Below are 21,551 nucleotides of genomic sequence, written 5' to 3' on the forward strand. Positions count from 1 at the left end.
TATCTTAAGACACCACTTATAAAGAAGTTTTGCTCAGGAAATGTCGCCAACATTTTTATGTTGCTTGGCCTTGGAATCGCACCCGGGCATTTAGCGTGCAAGGCGAGTGTGCATACCACTGTATCACGGTTACACCCAAATAACATTAGTTAATTTGATTTGCACCAGTTATCTGTTTATCAGTGAGAGAGGGTGATGAGAGGTGAAGGATTCCCATTAGATATACATATTTTAAAATAAAATATGTTATAGGGCTACCAAATTAAATTGGGATTAGCTTACTTTGGACGAAGAATTACTACGAAAAACATCTGCGCTTGGTTTACAAGGTCTTAGTGGGTTTGTTTAAAATCTACCTAAGGGTTATTCCACGTTTTTATTTTCCAAGAAGGGAATTCGAATTCACTGAACCACAGGTAAACTATCCTTTCTGAACTAAGGAAATAATCTCAGGTAAAAGAAACAATGGCTACGAAGACCTTTCAGCCATATATAAAAACTCGAATTGCGAAAGTTTGTCATTACAGTAACAATCGTTTACACGAAACATTCTTTTGTAATATACTTAAAACGTGTTCCTTGTTAATAGTTAAAATGAAAATTATCGCATGCTTGATTTTACTTTTGGTTATTGTCACCTGCATTGTTGATGTATACGGCCGATCAAATAAGATATTCAAATACGATTCCCCTAGCCAGGAGAACAATCCAAATGATGAGGAAGAACTGGAGCCACAAACGAGAATCTTCAAACATTTAAAAATGCTCAAAAAGGGTCATAACGGATCTTACTATAGCAAATACATTTCACCACCATTGGGAGCTCACTATGCACCACCCGTAAAACCTTTTTACTTTCGTGCTGCGGCTCCATATCCTGCGAACGGAGCCAAATAAATATATTTTAATTCTAAATTGTGATAAATAAAAGTTTAAAACTTAATATATTTGTATGTGTATCCTTATTATTTTTAATAGAGAATTACAATGATTAAAACTATATTATAGTTTCATCCCAGAAAACCAGTTGCTGAAATTGTTGATGTTTTAAATAACTTTGGAATATTTGCAGATTGGGTAGGGGATATGTAGCCACTTGTGTGACTACAGGACTCGGAGACCTTTCGGTTCATTGTGATAATCCAAAAATATGAAGACGGAAATAAAGGTTGAAGTAGACGTTTATAAAGAATTTTAGACGGTTTTAGAAATCGGCCGAGGAAACAGCTAACGGGCTTCATATTTAAATAAAAGGTTGGACTTGATGGACACCTAGAATGCATTTATGAGGATTTGTTCTGTTGATTGATAATACTGGCCAAATGGCTCCTGACATGTTGCACCATGATTCATTATGCTATAATTCTTTGCCTCTTTCAACAAGGAACTATTCACTTTTTCGAAAACGTCAGTCAGTGATTGTTAGACTTGTTGAATGTGATCCATGTCTATCGAGGTCATCTGCCTTCGCGTTTCCCATAATACCACAATGTACCAATAAATGCCCGCTTATTAATATTGGCTTACTGATATGGGATCTACTTTATATTGTGTCTTACGACACAATTTGTAGAGGAGTTTTTCATTGCTAAAAATACACAGAACATGCAAACATTACTCTCAGAGGATGTGGCACCCCCGAAAAGGTTTCTGTTCAGAGATTAAACCGCAGACCTTCTCAGTGCAATAGTCACCGGTTCGAAAATCTCAGCGTCTTTTTTTACTTTTTACCAATTCTGTATCCCACCTGGTTCCATTCCTTCAGTCAGTTTAGCAATGAGATTTTTGCCTAAAATGCAAAAATTAACGTTTTTACCTGTCCAAATATCCAAGTGTCAAAGGAATGAGAATGAAATTGAATTGAAGCGTCCGCAATAATTGAGATAGAACGCTAAAGTATTTTGAGGCTTTTAGCTGAAATTTGGCATTGGAGGTTCCCAATGACCAAACTAAACACAAAACGGATGATTGTACGATCTTGGCGTCGTATCGTCGATGACATACATATGTGATAGGTTAAATGTCTACATAGCTGACAGGGCAATTCTTCCATCTGAGGAATATGAAAATATCCGCCGCTAAATCCACTGCCACACTTTTCACCACATGGACGGCTGAAATGAGGCTCCCACTGAACATATTGGTCGATGGTGCACTGATCCGACCACTAACTACCCCAAAATACTGGATGCAACGTTCCATAGCATGTTTAAGTCGTCCGCGCATGCCACAGCTATTTGCGATAAGATCAGAAGTAGGAACAAGGTGCTCAAGTCGCTGGGCGGCAGCACTTGCGGAGCTGACAAAGAAACCTTGTTGACCACCTACAATGCAATAGGCCGATCTGTGGTCTGCAAAGGTTAGCACTACGCAGTGGAAGAAGATTCAAACCTGCCAGAATGCTGCCCTGAGGACTGCAACAAGGTGCCTCCTCATAACACCAGTGGACCATCTTCATGAGGAGACGAAGATTTTATCGGTGATTCAACACAATAAGATGTTGTCGATGCAGTACCTGCTTGTGTGTTATCGCAGTGAGCATCCCTGTCACGATTTAATGGGCAGGCTTCCTCCACCCAGGCACGTCAGGAGAGATCTTCATTATCTAGAGAGAGAGGTCCAAAGGTATAAAAGAGAACCTCTAGATCAACGAGCCTATCAGTAAGGCTTGGATAGCATTCACATTGATATGGTTGCGCAGGCAGTACAGAGATACACTGTGAATGCCGTACTTGGAGACCACCCCCCATCCATCGCAACAGACGAACGCCAGCTGCCAAGGCAAACACGAGTGGTTTTAGCCAGGTAAGATCCGGACGATGCAGCCGCCTCAATTCGTATTGGGCCCGAATTGACGCCACGATACACAACACATGCCCAGCATGTGAATTGGGATCACACGACACACTGCATTTGTTTAGCTGCCCAGCTAACCCCACTCACCTGTCTCCTGATTCCTTATGGACGCAACCAGCCCAGGTTGCAGAATTCTTGAGCCTGAATACAGAGGAACCTGATAACTGAAATAATACACGAACGAACACATTTGCGTTGCTACAACAACAAAAAATGACCAAACTAAAATTTACCAAGATAAGTCCATATAACCGTACCTCCCGACATAAGGTATTTAGAGAATTTTAGCTAAATTTTTTTACCGAACTAGCTGTAATTTTACGTTTGAGTTTCTCAGTGGTCGCGGAACTTCTTTACCAAAAATCCTTAACATAGGTCCATGTTTTGGTATAGCCCCCATGTAATGATATCCTCGATTTTCGGTACTTTGAGGAGTTTAGCTACAATTTTTGACAAAACCAACTGAAATTTGATATTTTAGGTTGTCAGAGGTCCCGAAACTCCTCTACCAAAAATCGTCCACATATGTAGGTCCATGTTTTAGTATATCCCCCATATAAAGGTACCAACAGATTGAAGAAATTAGTAGGTACATTTTTATACCCTACTTCACTATATGGGGAGGGTATTATAAGTTGGTTTTGGCCAAAAAGTTTGTAACGCATCGAAATAATGGTCGCAGACCCATACTTATATACTCCAAAATGAATGTCTCGACGAGCTGAGTCGATCTGGCTATGTGTGATCACGCTACAGGTCGCAATTTTGATCGGATCGTCAACAAATGTTGGGTGTTGATGAGGGTTCCGGAGGGCAAGAAGCCTATTGATTTTGGTGATGGTCGGATAATATTCAGGGGTTGGAATGGGCAAAAAAACTTATTTGGAGAAAAAATCAACGTTTTATTTCAAAGCGAATATCTCCGCATCTCTAAGGGGTATATCAAAAGAAAATATCACCTTTACAACGATGTATAGTAGGTTGTCGTAGGTGGTCAAACAACGAAGATGTCGCAATAGTCGATAATACAACCCAATTTTTCATTTTTGCGATTTTAATTATAATGACGACTATCACAGCTTTGGTTGGGAAGCTTCCAAAAGCAAAGCCTGACTATTAAAGTAGAATATCCCACCTTTACAATGATGCAAAGTAGGTTGGCGTATGTGGCCAAATAACGGAGATATAGCAATTGTCGATATTTTGATCGGATCATCACGAAATTTTGGGGGTTAATGGGGGTCCCACAAAGGAAGAAGCCTATTTTGATGGTTGTGGGATAATATTCTGGGGTCGGAATGGGCAAAAACTTATTAGAAGGAAAGGTCAATGTTTTATTTCAAAACCAATATCTCTGTTCTGTTTCTTTCAGAGGTATATCAAAAGCAAAACCTGGCAAGGAAAGTAGAAAATATCACCTTTACAACGATGTAAAGTAGGTTGTCGTAGGTGGTCAAACAACAGATATATCGCAGTAGTCGGTAATGCATCCCATTTTCCGATTTTTTGTAATCACGCTACAGGTCGCAATTTTGATCGGATCGTCACGAAATTTTGAGGGTTGATGAGAGCCACACAGAGGAAGAAGCCTATTGATTTTGATGATAGTTGGATAATATTTAGGGTTCGGAATGGGGAAAACTCATGTGGAGACAAATTCAAAGTTTTATTCTTTGTGAATATATCGGCTTCTAGTAGTAGGGGTATTCCAACGGCAAAGCCTGCCAATGGAAGAAGAAAATATTACCTTTATATTGGTGTAAAGTAGGTTGGCATCCAATTCTTCCATTTTGTGCAATCACTCTACAGGTCGCAATTTTGATCGGATGGTCACGAAATTTTGGTTGCTTATGCGGGTCCAAGAGAGGAAGAGGGATATTATGTTTGGTGGTAGTCGGATTATATTCCCTAAAAAATGTTTACCAGTGAAAATGCACAGGGGTATTGGTGTAGTGTATCACATGGTCGGCCACGTCCCGACAATAGCCTTTGCTCACTTGTTTTGATCTAATTTAGGCATTTGGGGTGTCCGAAACATTTTTGCACCTAACAGGAAAACTTCAACGATTTGAGTTATTTTGTACATCAAACAAAACATTGGACAGAAACTTTGATAAAATTTAGAAAATGTGACTTACGCAACCTTGTCTAGAAAAAAATTCTCCAAATTATATTGGAATCGTGGTGGTGTAGGGTACCATGTAGTCGGCACTGCCCGACTTTGACCATTTCCTTACTGGTTTTTTAATAACTGTTGGATTTGTATTTCTTTTGGCGGACACTGTCCGTATTCTAATACATACACATACATATGAATTGCAATAGAGTCTACTTACAACATTACCTTGTTCCGGGGTTCAGGACAAATCAAGACGAGTCTAATGGAATCAAATATTTTCCTAAGCCTACGCATAATAGTTTGTCTTGTTTGTTGCGAAACTTGGTGCCAGTTTCAGTTTCTGGACGAGCAGCTATCATCCAGTTTAGAGTAGTTATTATATTTTTTCTTTGTTTTGCATTCAGTTTTTTTGCTCAACTGCACTAAGCTTTGAACTGTTTGTGCACAAAGTCATTCAACGCCATTAGCAATTGTCCCGGGTGTATGAACTAAGGATGAACTGTTTTGCTCTGCATAAATACAGCCAAGATGATGATAACGACGGCGACGACAACAGGTTACAAGTACCAATGCCTAGATAGACTCGCTTCGATGTTTGAACATTGTGGGACTAGTTGGTAACCGTTTGGTAGTATCAACATGTACATGTTACCCATACAAGGAAGAAACATTTGGAAAATGTAATTTACAATGAGTGCAAAAACGCGTTCCAGACAAAATGACTGACCGACCGGCCTGGGCCATTCAGGCCAGCAAACTCTGCCACAATGCACTTTATTACGGACAACCAACTAGACAGCCGGCCAGTCATCCAGCTCTAATAAGAAGTTGACAACAAATTCAATTCAGTTCAGTTCATTCCAGAGCAGGATACTTGTACTTGTTCCTACATGCCGTCATCATACACGATTTGTGTGTATGTATGAGTTTACATGTGTTGAAACAAGTTGGAAATATTTCAAAGATTTTAATTTCAAGTTTATTCTTTGATTTCTTCTTCTTTGGCTTATGGATGCACTTTGCCATCGATGCCAAAGTACAGAAGGTCTCATTATATGCCCTGTTGTCGTCCCTCTGCAGCTGTTTATTCATGATCTCTGGGTCGATGCATCCATCTTCGTTTGAAAGCATTTTCATTAAATTCTTAAAATAAAACATCGTTGAACTTCTACGACAACATAAACCACGGGCGAATGCATCTGTGGTGTGTGATCATCACGTGAGTTGTAGATGCCTGCCGCCCATCTCACAACTGTTCGATATTAGCATTGAAGAGTATTTGGATTGCTCTGAATTACACGAGGCACACAACATAATGCGCACACTTAAATATACATATATCTAAAAACAAGACTAGTTTACCGAAAACCAAGTGCCATGGAACTATTTCATAAAATACATAGTAACTAATTTTTTAAATTTGTTTGAATTTATTTTTTGCTAATTTTTTATTTTTTTATGATTTGTTTATTGGTATTTGGCCTTTTTTAAGAGATTGGGACATATGAAGAACTCAAAAACACTCATATTTTGATGCAATATATGAAAAAAAACTAAAAATTTTAACTTTGACCTTGAATTTTTCTGCAACTACTAGACCGAGTTTGATATTCTTTGAGAAAGCTGATTGTGTTATCTTATCGAACAATTATGAAAATATCTCTATCCGTTCAAAAGTTACATAGTTTTGACCATGAATAAAAACGATTCTGAGCCACTGTGAGCGGCGTGACTTACGACACCACCTGCAGATAAGTTTTACATGGCTGAAATGCTCAGGAATGTTGAAATGAATGTTGAAAATTTGGTGTTGCCTGGTCTTGGAATCGAACCGCAGACCTTCCGAGTGCAATGCGGGTGTACATACCTTTGCTCCACGGTGGCACCCAAATACAGGCTTTTAGGTTTTGATATTTATTATGACAAATGTTTGTGGAATCTTGGAAGTTAATTTCACAATAGAAACTTTCACCATTTCCTCATTTCCTGTAGTTTTGTTTCTTGTCCTCTGGATAATCTTCATTGAAAATGTTTACATATTTTCAAATCATAATCTTTGTTCTACACCATTTTCAACTGTAATTCAGAAAATACCAGTTGTAATTCAGACATTTTATTTGAAATTCAGATGTTTTATTTGTAATTCAGACATTGTATTTGGAATTCAGATATTCCATTTGAAATTCAGAAATTGTATTTGAAATTCGGAACTCGTCAATTTAAATTCAGAAATTCCATTTTAAATTCAGATAATTCATTTAAATTTCAGAAAATTTCAATTGAAATTCATATATTCCATTTGAAATTCAGATATTCCATTTGAAATTCAGAATATTTCAATTGAAATTTGGAGTTTCCACTTTAAATTCAGAAAATATCAGTTGAAATTCAGAATATCCATTTTAAATTCAGAACACGTCAATTGAAATTCATATATTCCATTTGAAATTCAGATATTCCATTTGAAATTCAGAATATTTCAATTGAAATTCAGAAAATGTCATTTATAATTCAGAATACTAACAACAAATTAAAATTAATCTCAAAAATTAATCTGGTACTAGGGCAGTGCAAATTCTCCCAACGTCCAGAGGTCCAAATGTTCATCTCATTGGAGCGATAGGCGCGTGCAGCATAATAAAAACGTATCGACGCCGTGGAGCATTCAGAGGAAACGATGCAAAAGAATGGGTCCAGTCGGTTTTGTCCAAATGGGTGGAAATGAGGTCAGAAGAGGTTGCAATATTTGGAATCTGTAATAGACGAAGCTTTGTTAACTACATATTAGTGTCGGTGACTGCAGTCGAGCCATTCAACGCTCCACGAAGAAGCCCTATCTCTGGAAGATATACCGGTGGGACGATAGATTATTTTACATTTGTTTTTAACTGTTAACACTATGCATTTACATAGCATTTTGATTATATGCGTTGTATTGTCATTGCTATGCGTCCTTAATTTTCCGCAATTTTATTTATAATCCTATCATCACTTTAGTCGTTCGCTGTTTTTCTTGTTAATGTAAATAAAACTCAATACATTATTAAAAATATGTTTAATAGATTATTTTCTGAATTTCAATTGAATATTTCTGAATTTCAATTCAAAATTTCTGAATTTCAATTGATGTATTCTGAATTTCAAATGGAATTTCTGAATTTCAAATGAAAAATCTTTATTTCAATTGACGTGTTCTGAATTTAAAATGGAATATCTGAATTTTAAATGGAATTCCTGAATTTCAAATGGAAATTCGGAATTTCAATAGAAAAATTCTGAATATCAAATGGAAATTCCGAATTTCAAATGGAATATCTGAATTTCAATTGCAATATTCTGAATTTCAAATGGAATTTCTGAATTTCAAATGGAAAATCTGAAATTCAAATGAAGTATTCTGTGTTTGAAACGGAATATCTGAATTACAAATATAATGTCTGAATTACAAATAAAACATCTGAATTTCAAATAAAATGTCTAAATTACAGCTGGTATTTTCTGAATTACAGTTGAAAATGGTGTAGAACTAAAAAGTTTTTAAAATGTTTACCACTTTTACACATTTTACCCGAAAAAACGTTCCCATACACAAAAAACTTGTAAAAGGTTCACTTCTCTTTAAACAAAAATGGCGCTGAATGACAATCTCTTTAAAAACTTTTCACACGACAAATTTGGGTGAGTAAATAAAAAATAATTTAAAAAAAATAAGTTTCAGTGTTTTATTTAGAAATGCACTTAAAACTAGAAAATAATTTGTCGCTTAGCCTCAATAAATATATTCATTCTCATGATGGAATCTCTCAAATAAAACGCTTGCATTTGAATTAAAAATTGTGACAATATTGAGCGGAAAGCGTTTTATTTGAGAGATTCCATCATGAGAAAGAATATATTTATTGAGGCTAAGCGACAAATTATTTTCTAGTTTTAAGTGCATTTCTAAATAAAACACTGAAACTTATTTTTTTTAAATTATTTTTTATTTTTAACTTTTTAGTAAATACATTTTTTGACCACTGAGAACAAAATTATAGTCAATTTTGGCCGTAAATTTAGATAAAAACTTTAAAATGCCTGAAATCGTGTAGTACCGTTATACAAAGGCTATACCAAAACCTGGACTTATGTCCATAATTTTTGGTGAGGAAGTTTCTGTACCATTGGGGACTCCAAATGCGAAGTTACATCCAAGTCTGTCTAAAAATGAAGATAAATTCCTTAAAACACTTGAAATCGAGTAGTACCATTATATGGGGGCTATACCAAACCTGGACCTATGTCAAAAATTTTTGGTGGAGAAGTTTCTGTACCATTGGGGACTCCAAACGCCAAGTTAAAAGTTAAAATCCTTAAAACATTTGAAATCAGACCATACCGCTATATGGGGGCTATACCAAAACCTGGACCAATGTTCACAATTTTTGGTGGGGAAATGCCTGTATCATTGGAAATCCCAAATGCCAAATGACAGCTAATTCGGACAAAAATTAAGATAAAATCCTCAAAATACCTGAAATCGGGTGGTACCGCTATATGGGGGCTGTAGGAAAAATTGGGCCCATATTTATGTATTGTCTTCCAAATCTGAAAAGTGTGCAAAGTTTCAGTTCGATTGGTCAACTGCAACTGCGTTAAAAATGAGTTACTAAATTTGAACTAAATCGGGTGGTACCGCTATATGGGGGCTATAGGAAAAGATTGACCCATATTGGATTTGGTTTCACATTCATGTATTGTCCTCTAAATCTGAAAAGTGTGCAAAGTTTCAGTTCTATTGCTCAACTGCAACTGTATCAAAATTGAGTTACCAGATTTGAAATGCAAGTTAAATAAAACACCGTTAAAACACTGTAAAATGGACCAATCTTTGTTTTAATTTTATATTCATGTATTGTCATCCAAATCTGAAAAGTGTGCACAGTTTTAGTCCGATTGGTCAACTCCAACCGTGTTAAAATTGAGTTAACAGATTTGAAAAGCAATTTAAATAAAACACTGTAAAAATGCTAAAAATGGACCAATATTGGTTTTGATTTCATATTCATGTATTGTCATCCAAATCTGAAATGTGTGCAAAATTTAATTCGATTGGTCAACTGCAATTGTGTTAAAAATGAGTTACCAGATTTGAAAAGCATGTAAAATTGAGCACTGTGCAACACTGTAAAAATGGACCAATATTGGTTTTGATTTCATATTCATGTATTGTCATCCAAATCTGAAAAGTTTGCAAAGTTTTAGTTCGATTGGTCAACTGCAACTGTGTGAAAAATGAGTTACCAGATTTGAAAAGCAAAATACCGGAAATCGGGTGGTACCGTTATATGGGGCTATAGGAAAAAACGGACCCATATTGATTTCGGTTTCATATTCACGTATTGTCATCTAAATCCGTAAAGTGTGTAAAGTTTTACTTCGATTGGTCAACTGCAACCATCTTAAAAATCAGTTACCATATTTGAAAAGGGGGTTAAGTTAGACACCGTAAAAACACTGTAAGAATGGACCAATATCGGTTTTGATTTCATATTCATGTATTGTCATCCAAATCTGAAATGTGTGCAAATTTTAAGTTCGATTGGTCAACTGCAACTGTGTGAAAAATTAGTTACCAGATTTGAAAAGCAAATTAGATAAAACACTGTAAAACAGTGTAAAAATGGACCAATATTGGTTTTGATTTCATATTCGTGTATTGTCATCCAAATCTGAAAAGTGTGCAAAGTTTTAGTTCGATTGGTCAACTGTAACCGTGTTAAAATTGAGTTACTAGATTTGAACTAAACATACACCGAAGCAAGTTAAATAAAACACTGTAAAAATAGTAACATGGTTGCCGGCGTCTGATTGGCTAATACGCCGACTTTGACATTTGTTCCAGTTTTTTTGACGTATTTTCCATTTTTGCCGTTCCCGAAGTATTTAAAAAAAATTGTGTGTGAGAACAATTTTTTTACAGTTCTCTCTTTTACGAGTTTTACTATTAAAAAGTACGGGAACGATGTGATGAAGAATAATGACTCTGCATCAGATGTGATTCTGTATACCTGTCCTATGTTCAGACTTCAACTCCTCGACCTAATCGAGGACTTTATTTTTCCTATCTGTCGTCTATTCCATTTCGTTTTATGCATCCAATAAAATTTGTTCAGTACAATCCTAACATTCGACACCAATGTCAATGAAGATTTGCTCTCATTGTTTGGCGAACATTAAATCATAACATTTATCGACTTCCCTTTTGATTGCATTTAGTTGAACAACAAGAACAAAATCTTGAACGAGTTCTTTTCAAAGATGTTGTTAAAGTTCATATTGACGGGTCAGAATGTTAACGAATAAAGGCAAGAAGGAGATGCAATAAAATTTATAGTGGCGGAGTTATTAAGGGCCTTAATTCAAATCAAGAAATTATGTACATGTTTATCGTAACGGCTAGGACGAGTTTACACAAATTCGTCCTTGAAGAGGTCATACGAGATGCGTATATACGGTCGGAGATAATATCACTATGGCCCATTATTACATCCTTTCGTTAATTAAATGTTAGTCGTTTTCGGACAGATAACCCGGTTTTTATTCTTACATGTTTGCTTTAAGAATAAGTGTCAGATAAACTAAAAGGAACTTTGGGTTCCTTTTAAAATTTAAACTACGCCCGAGAATATGCTTCACCAAGAACAAGACAAATTTGAGAGCACATTCAAATCAACCAATCAGATTTGAGTAAATTTGATGTATACAGACTTTTTTGCTAGATTTTGCCATATTTTTACAAAATGTAACATTTATTTTAAATGGCAGATGTATTAACAAATCTCCGGTAATGTGAACTTTATTCCCTACTATATACAATAAAGAAATAATATTACTGGCCTACGCAGATGACAAAGACATAATCGGCCAATCAACGCGAGCCGTAAAATCCGCCTTGGGAAAATTTAAAAGGAGTCTCCAAAGTTGGTCTGGCAAGACGAAGTTTATGGTATCGACGCGCAAGACGTCCAGTAGACTCAGACCAACGGCAAATGTTGATTACTACAATTTTGAGGTAGTAAATGACCTTATTAACCACGGTACCGCCATAAATAAAACCAACAAAATCAGTTTTGAAATAATAATGGTAGATATATCTACGATTATCAAGCTCAACTCCAACAAAAAAATTAATAAAAAGATGCTACTTTGGTCTAAGTAAACTAAAAGCAAAGTCATCCCCTCAAACAAATATTGACTCTATCGGTGCACTCCTTCTGGTACTTAACTCTCATATTTTGGGAAAAGTGCCGTTCAAGACCTGCTCTCAAATAGCTTAGTTTTTTGCAACAAATTTTATTCACTGCCCCATTACGAAGCTACAAGTTTTTTCTGGGGCATATCCATATTTCTTGAGAAAAAACCCGAAAGCTTTGAACCAAGTGTAATGGCTGGAGGGCCCTATAAATCTCGAGCGGATTTAGTCCAACATTTTGCCATCATAATATTTTCTCCAAACTTAAATCACATTTGAAGATGGGCCATGTCGGTCCACTCCTTCCGATACCTTACCCCACAAAAGTGTAAACTTTTTCGCTAAAATGGTTCGCACCATAAATCGCAACATGCCAACTAATATGATCCCACATTTTTTCCTCCAGACATAGATCAGTTTCGAATATGTACTATTTGAACAAGTTCAAGGATATGTCTTGGGTTGTTTTGACTTTTTGGCAGCGCGTTGTTCTTGCGAGCCCTATAACATCGGTTCAATTTTTTGGGAAATAATGGCTCAAAATCTATAAACATCGGCATCAACTAAAATTACTGAGTACGATTACTTACGAATTGAGTCGAAATCCAGTTTCGAGATGGCCTATATCAGACAATAGCTTCGTGCACCCCCTCCCAAAGTTAAAATTTTACGGTTAAGTGCAGCTTAAGGGTTGTTCGATGATCGTTTTGCAATTTTAACCAAAGGAACTGCTTGTGCTCCTATTTACAGGGAAATAATGTGTTTTGTAAGTCCCTGCTTCCATACATAATGACCCAACTGCTGTAAAATTCGTACCTTGACCAATTTAAATGACTGGCGGTCACGACAATCGAATGTAGTGATCTCTCAAACATACATCATGTTTCAAGTAGGTCTATATCTGATGAAGTTCTGTTTTGAACTAATCCAGATAATATAACTGATTTTCCTATGATTTCCTCGGTTATCAGGTATTATTAAATTATCAAATGCACGTATCATTAAATGCCTAGGACGACATTTACTATTCGTTTATGTGGTAAATTATGGTCCACCACAAACATTTCAACTCCCAAACTAATAACGTTACTAAAAATGTTCACTGGGTTACAATGTGGAATGTATCTCCCAGTATTTTTTATTACCCTTTCAATTATACGCAATTCCTAAGGAAGTAAACAAAGTGAGTCATCCAGGTCATCCAAAACATATTTGCAATTAGCCAAGCCACACATTCCTCATGACGTAGCCCAGCGGTAAAGCGCCTGGTTACCAGTCGTAAGGTTGTGTGTTCGAATCTCGGACAGGTCGGGGAAAAAACTTTTTTTTTGATTTTTTCGTATTTTTTGGCGCACATTTCAAGTACCGTTGGTTTTTGGGGAGACTTGATCTGGTGATCTTGGTTTGCCATAGTATTGGTGAGAGACTTAACTTATTTATTATAGTTTTCTAGCAGTTTTTACTTATTTATTTAATAACTAGTGGTGAAAAAAAATAGCCAAACCAGCATTTGAGCTCTCATATTTCTGATCAAATTGATGAACATTCTTTTGTTTCTGGAAGTTGAAGAGCCCACACAGAATCTAAGGAAACTAAAACAACTTGTGTTTAATTTTTTTTGCTAACACAATAAGAGCTTGTGATATAAAAGTGCTAAAGATTTAATTAATCGGAAAATATCATAAAGATCGTTACCTTTTCAACTGAAGTTTTCATACCAAATAAGTCCGCATATCCCAAATAACCTCGTAGAAAGGTAATATTATTTAAAATATTCGGGTTTTTTGTGAATAATTTTTAACCTAATGGGATAAACTTCTCTAAATAGATCCCGAAGGAAATTCTGTGAAACTCACTGTCTAATCTACTTTTTTACTAAACGGAAACTGTGTTTGACGATAAATAACATAATTGTATGGAGGTAAGAACCGCCATTCCCAAAGTAAAGAAAAACGGATAGAACATGTTTCATTAATTTTTCTTTTGCTTAGATCAACCCCAAATACTCATTTGCGGCATCATCGTTCTATTGCCGTAAATGAGGACCCTATTTGGAACGAGTAAAATAGCTTCCCTTCCGATATTCCGAAGAGTATTGGGTTTTCAACACCACTCCAGAACTTTCTTGGATAAAACTTCTATTACATCACCCGGAAAAATTTACGTCGCTAGTAATTGGGAGACTATATTTATGAGTGACGCTTGTATTACCTTCACACGCCATATTCAGGGTAAAAAGGCAAAATTATATTTGGTGAATTTATCCATTGTGTCAATATCGGAGACTGTGGAAAACCCCCAATGTTACAATCACAATTGCCACTGAACAGTCAGAGATATTGAGTGGGCTAAAAATAGAATACTTCCTCCGGCCAGCACTCACAACACACGTCACTCAACAGCTTGTTACTATAACTAACCACATATCACTATAAGGTAGCAGTAGCCCAGAGGGCAAGTGGGCGCTGCAGTACCAGTAGCAACCTGGGTTCAAATCCCCGCTCCGCGAAACATTTTGTAGTTATCAAAAAATTTCGGCAAAAGGGTAAACTAAGTATCGAACATTAATAAATTTGTAAATCTGAATTCATATGCAACAATTTTATAATTACTAACATATTCCTAAAAGCTTTACAGCGCCGTCATTGATCAACAATTATAAAACATCATCATTGTCATCATTGCAAAGAAAACTCTTTACAATCCATCTCATATCGTTAACACACAGACGTACATGACCAACGAGGCCTCCGAGGAATCATCATCGTCACTGTGAAATCCTTAAAAAAAAGGATAACTGAAAGACCAGCTTAACAAAAGAGTGAGTAAAAAAAAAAAAAAAGAAAACCAAAAAAATTAATTATAAAAGATATTGCATATGAACAAAGGTATAGAACGTAGAAATTTTGAAATACCCACTTACCCATCCAAGAATCGAAGGATATAGGCCAACAAGAAAAAAAAACTCCATGGGGCTCGCCCAAGGGTTAAAACTTTTATGCTAATACCAACCTTGTATCTATAAAAACCCCCTAACTGTTTGCGATATCCTGATTCTTTGGTGGTAATATTCTAAATATCAGTGTACCCAATTTAGTCTCCTGAATGTCCTTGAGGAACAGGTATACCCAACTGCCTATGATTTCTATAGAGATTACATACATGTTAGGTACAGTTGATTAATATTTTTTCCCCTTTGTCAATTCAAATGAAATTATCTATATACTTTCTGTACGAAATCATGGAACCAATATCCATAATATAAATGTTCGGAATTTGGCATTGTCAATCGTTCAAAATAATTAGTTAAAGAGCTGAATTATCGTGAACTTATGAATGCAGGATATTACGTATTTAAGTCTTAGAATCCTAGTATCATTACATCAGAGTCTTCTAGAATTAAATATTTGATTTTACCTATACTATCTCTTACTTGAAATGTATAATAAACTGAATTATTATGTCTGAAATACACTTTTAATGACCAAAATGGCTAGCTAATTAACTCATATTCCTTAAGGTGGTGAGGTAATCTAATGGGGTAAATTCCGGATTTGGGGTCTCGACAACAGTTGAAGCCATCGAGACCATGGTAGGGCAGGGTGAAGAGGCTGGACTCCAACCAACATCAGGAGTTCCTTCAGTCTACTCTTGGATTGATCCTTCGATTTTTTTTATTTCTCTTGCTATCTGAATCAATGAGGGTGCAGGCGTTGATCAGAGTACTAGTCCATCCAATTTTAGTTTCTTTTTTTTTTTTTTTGTCTTGTAACCGGGAGTCTATAATAATTTTTTGTTTGTGTTCAGGAAGCGATATAATCGGAGACCAATGAAGACCCGAATCCCCCCTCACGACTGTTAGCTAGACACATCAATGGCTCCCTTTGTCTTTATTGAGTTCACAATACATATCCAACTTTCCATCGTAATATTCTTCCTGGTTCAATTTTAAAGGAGTGTATCCTTCTGGAGGACACTTAACATTAGAACAGTATATTTTTGAATTGAACATTACATAAATAAAATGGCGCCCATCGTGGGGCATTAGGATCAAAACCTTCAGAACGAATTCCTTATTATTCTTTATATTTTAAACTTTAAACCAAAGAGTTACTGGTTTGTCAGTATTATACAACTACCTTCCTTATCGTTTCCGTTTTTGATAAGAGAAAGGTATATGATCCGTTGATAGTACGAGAAGAAATCTATTCAATAGGTAAACTTTATAAACTCGCATTGTGTACCATATTATTTTGAGCAGGACCTGGAAGTTAGAATACTTGATAGAACTCTTAAGATTTCAATTTTTCTGATTTTTTTCGGAAAGTTGACTTAGATGCTTCTAGCAATATTTTCGTCCTCCATAAATCACTGGTCAGGTAGTTTGGTATTCTAAATGCTCGGTCTCTTAATTTCTCATAAATCCATTTGGTTTTGGCTTAGTCATCATTATCCTGTTAATTTTCTGGAGTTAATTACTTTTCAGTGATCGACGCTGTATAAAGTCCGAAAATTACAGTTCTTAGATATAAATGTTAGAAGTATAATGGTTTGTAATTCCATATTGATTTCATTGATGAAGTGATATTTTCTAATATAGATTTCGTACCTTCTACTGACAAATAAGTCCTCTTGGCGAAGAAGTATACTTGGTTCACTTGCAGCATATAATTGTAAATTCTTTTGGAGTAAAATCCATGTATTGTTACCCTTGGGATTTACCATTATGTGACTGTAATGTCCGAAAGGATTTGACTGCTCCAACTATTTGTTCCTTATTCTGATTATTAAGTAAATTTCAAAACGTTGTATTTGTACTCAGGAGTATTATCGATAATGAAAACATTGGCGCAGAATACTTTTTGTAAACGATCTGGACTTTCAGTTTTCTGATGTGATCGGAATTCTGACCGATTGGACTGCAAGAATATTTTCTTCCTCAGTGAATAGTTACATAACATTTTTGATACAAATACGGTAAGAAGTTTTGGCTTATGAATTAGTATGTCTGGGTTGTACTGAGTTATCGTCAGTCTGAATTTCTTGGATTCACCTTATTGTTGCTGGGTTGCGAAATAGGGTCCAGAAATCTCAGTATATGATATAGGAAGCTTGACGGTTTGTCAACAGAACCACTTTTTCATAGGCTAACTACTTATCCCATAGACCATTTATTGTATACCCTGATCAATCCCAGAATCTAGACAAATTTATCTTCAATTTACCCTAAATTACCTCATCCACAGAAGGAAAGTCTAATATATAAATTTGAAGTAAAATATTACAACACTTTAACGTCACGAATACCCACCTTAGTAGTGTTTGGCATAACCTTTGTATATGTATGCCATTGTACATGCAATTATATTATTCTCTATAAAACATATTTTCGATTTTTTTTCCGAATAAATAAATTAAAATACATTTCACAAATAACGACTTTCTTTTGGAAGCAGATTATTCTATTACGATGTCTGTAACTCATAGTCCATCCAGCAAAGCTGCTAAGAACCCTGCTAGTGCAGGAGAAGAGTTCATAAAGTGTGCTACTTGTAACGAAGACACAGACCCCCAAGTTCAAGACTGCTGTATCTTGGAAACGTGCCAACACGTATTCCACAAGTCTTGCATCGAGGAAGAATTGTCGAACTCTTCCACATGCCCTTGTTGTAAAACACATTGTGATCTCTCGAACGTGAAGAAATACCCTATTTTGAGTATAAAATCGGCAGAAATGTCAACTCAAACAGGGGCAGTTAAGAAAACACGCACAGCCTATCGTGGTAAGGGTCGTGGTTCGGTTTCGAATCGGCCAAATACCCGCAGTTTCAGTTTATTCAACGAAAATCCAAATGCCAGTATGGAACTTGAATTCCTTCCAAACAATCTTCTGGATTTAAGAGCAAACACTCCAACTCAGTCCAATAATTCCAACTCATTTTTTAACTTTCCACCGCCGGTTCACAACACTCAATCTCAAAATACCCAATTTCAGAGTAACAACCCCAATACATTCTTGAACTTCCCACCGCCTGTTCACAAAACTCAATCTCAAAATGCCGAAGTTCAGAGTAATAACCCCAGTGCATACTTGGATACTACCCTCCATAGTCAAAACCAACCGGTTCCCAATACTAATAACCAAAACCCATCCTCACAAAAACCCAATCCCCAGAATGAAATTGATTATGACAAGATTAATCAAATGATTGAAGCAAATATTGCAAAAATGCTACAAAATTTGAATTTAGGAGCACATATCAACGCTTCTCAAAACCTGCCACAATCGAGTTTGACTGGTAGTAGCGTAAACTCTTCGAATAGAACTCCAGAAATTTCGTCTAACATATTGCGACCAGATAGAGTTACGACGATAATTCAAAATTGGAACTTGCAATTTGACGGGTCAGCCAATGGACTCTCAGTTGACGAGTTTGTATATCGCATAAAAACGTTAACAAAGGTGCATTTAAATGATAACTTTGATCATATTTGCAAAAATCTCCCTTTAATTTTGAGTGGAAAGGCTAAAGCGTGGTACTGGAGGCATCACAAGACTGTGGACTCCATCCAGTGGCACGATTTCTGTGGTGCTTTACGCGCCCAATTTAAAGATCTAAGAACAGACTATGACTTAATGGAAGCCATTCGTGGAAGAAAAATGAGGGCAAACGAATCATTTGATTCATTTTATGATTCCATATGCGCCATTGCAGATAGACTACGCCATCCAATCCCAGAGGAGGAGATGGTGGAAATTCTAATCCGTAATTTACGAACGGATATAAGGCATGAATTGCTTTATGTACCTATATTCACCTTGGCACATCTTCGGAAGCTAGTGCAAATGAGGGAAAATTTGGTAAACGATGAATCGTATAAAAAGAATACGAACCAAAAACCTCAATATTCCCCAGCTTCTCATAATCGAAAGAATGTGGCAGACTTACAATATGATGAATCGAATGATTTACCCTCTGAGGTATGCGTAGATGCCATCAAAAAAGATCCAGCCTTAGTTAAATGTTGGAACTGTGACGAGGTTGGTCATTTCTGGGATGACTGCCTCCAAAATCGAACAGTTTTCTGTTACGGATGTGGAAGCAAGAACGTATATAAGCCGCAGTGCTTAAAATGCTGCAATCGCAAACCGTCCACCCAGTCAAAAAACTGCTTGCCCCAGAACTCAAACCAGCGACAACCATAGGTGAGGAAAACATTCCAAAATCCTTACCAAATTCTAAAAACATTCCAAAAATAACCATACTCAAACATCAAGTCAATTCTAATAAAAACCCCAATAAAGTTCTATATCCTATAAGACCTTATCATGAAAGGTATAAGGCTTATATGGAAAAACGGAATCAGATTTTTTCTGTGTGTGAAATAACCAATAAACCATGTAGTAAACCTAAACGGTCCACTCTTAGGCTAAGATGTTACTACCGAAATCGAAAACGAGCATCAAAATATATAATTTCTACCATTGTAAATAGTCCCACTGATAAAAGATTTTATGCTAAAGTGAAATTTTTAGATTTCACTGAATATGGCTTATTAGACACCGGGGCGAATATATCTTGCATCGGTTCTGATTTGGCCAGCAGAGATTTTTCACTATACCCCGGATTTTCTCCAGTGAAAACTGGTGTAAAGACAGCTGATGGCACATTTCAAAAGACGTTGGGGTCCTTAAGAGCGGACATACATTTTCGTGGTGAAATCCACTCAATAACCTTGCTGGTCGTTCCAACTATTACCCAGAGAGTCATTCTAGGCTTAGATTTTTGGAAATCGTTCTCTTTGGCCCCTGAAGTTTTTGATGATTCGATAATATTGAACCCTACTAATAGTCCGTCTTTAGTATCCGCTGTAGACTCGACTAGCTGGTTCGTTGAGGAAACTCTAAATCCGCCTGACGGTAGACCCAGTCCACATACCGATAGTCCAGATAAAGACCTTTTTCTATATCCATTGACCGATAGTCAAAAAAGCCAATTAAAATCTATAGTTGAACTTTTCCCCAATTTTTCTAAACAAGGTTTAGGTAGGACCTCTTTGCTGAAACACCATATTGACATCGGGGACGCGAAGCCAGTGAAGCAGCGATTCTATCCGGTATCTCCCGCGGTGGAAAACCTAATGTACCAAGAGATAGATCGCATGCTCTCACTCGGTGTTATTGAACCTTCGGTTTCAGCCTGGTCCTCCCCAATGAGACTAGTAGTTAAACCTAATAAGGTACGCCTATGTTTAGACGCCAGAAAATTAAACTTGGTGACCCGAAAAGACGCGTACCCGTTGCCAAGTATAGAAGGCATCTTTGCGAGACTACCTAAAGCTAATCTCATTACAAAGCTTGACTTAAAAGATGCCTATTGGCAAATTGGGTTGTCAGACGAGTCGAAGGCCCTCACAGCCTTTACAGTGCCCGGAAGGCCACTGTACCAGTTTGTGGTGATGCCTTTCGGGCTCTGCACAGCACCACAAACGATGTGTCGCCTAGTTGACATGATAATCCCACCAGATTTACGCTATTGTGTATTCGGGTACCTAGACGACATTGTCATTGTCTCGGAAGACTTTAACAGTCACTTGTCTGTTTTGGTACGAATCGCACAAGAACTCCGCAAAGCCAATTTGACACTCAATGTTGAAAAGAGCCAGTTTTGTGTCACTCAAACCAAGTATCTTGGTTACGTTATTGGTAATGGCGGCATCCAAACAGACCCAGAAAAAATCGACTCCATTGTCAACTGGCCAGTCCCAAAAAGTGTTCGTCAAGTTAGGGGTTTCCTAGGTCTCGCGGGTTGGTATAGGCGATTTATAGAAAACTTTTCGTCGATTACCTTCCCTATTTCCGAGACCCTATCCACCAAGCAGAAGTTTAAATGGACCGCTGAGGCTCAAAGATCCTTTGAGGCTATTAAGGTCCTACTGACCACCGCACCCGTTCTTTCAAACCCGGACTTCTCGAAAAAATTCTACCTGCACTGCGATGCCTCAGACTATGGCATAGGTGCAGTGCTAGTGCAGCTAGATGACGAAGGGAATGAAAAACCTATAGCTTTCATGTCAAAAAAATTAAATACCGCTCAAAGAAACTATAGCGTGACGGAGCGGGAGTGCCTAGCTGCTATAGAGGCCATCAGGAAGTTTAGATGTTACCTGGAGTTACAGGATTTTGAAGTCGTGACGGATCATTCGTCTCTGCTTTGGTTGATGAAACAACCTGACTTGACAGGTCGGTTGGCCCGTTGGGTCTTCAAGTTACAGCCCTTTAAATTTTCGATTAGTCACCGAAAGGGCAAGGACCATATCGTCCCGGACTCTTTATCCAGA

The 21,551-nt window shown here is 36.8% G+C and overlaps 1 protein-coding gene across 1 annotated transcript in view; it reads left to right on the forward strand.

Annotated features, from left to right (window-relative positions):
• LOC141394440 (uncharacterized) overlaps positions 1-21,551 on the forward strand; it is a 326,009-nt gene that overhangs the window by 153,976 nt on the left and 150,482 nt on the right. The window lies entirely within an intron of this gene.

This window comes from Musca autumnalis, unplaced genomic scaffold, assembly GCF_047663935.1.
Source record: "Musca autumnalis isolate F117 unplaced genomic scaffold, ASM4766393v1 scaffold_2, whole genome shotgun sequence".
Lineage (NCBI taxonomy): Eukaryota > Metazoa > Arthropoda > Insecta > Diptera > Muscidae > Musca > Musca autumnalis.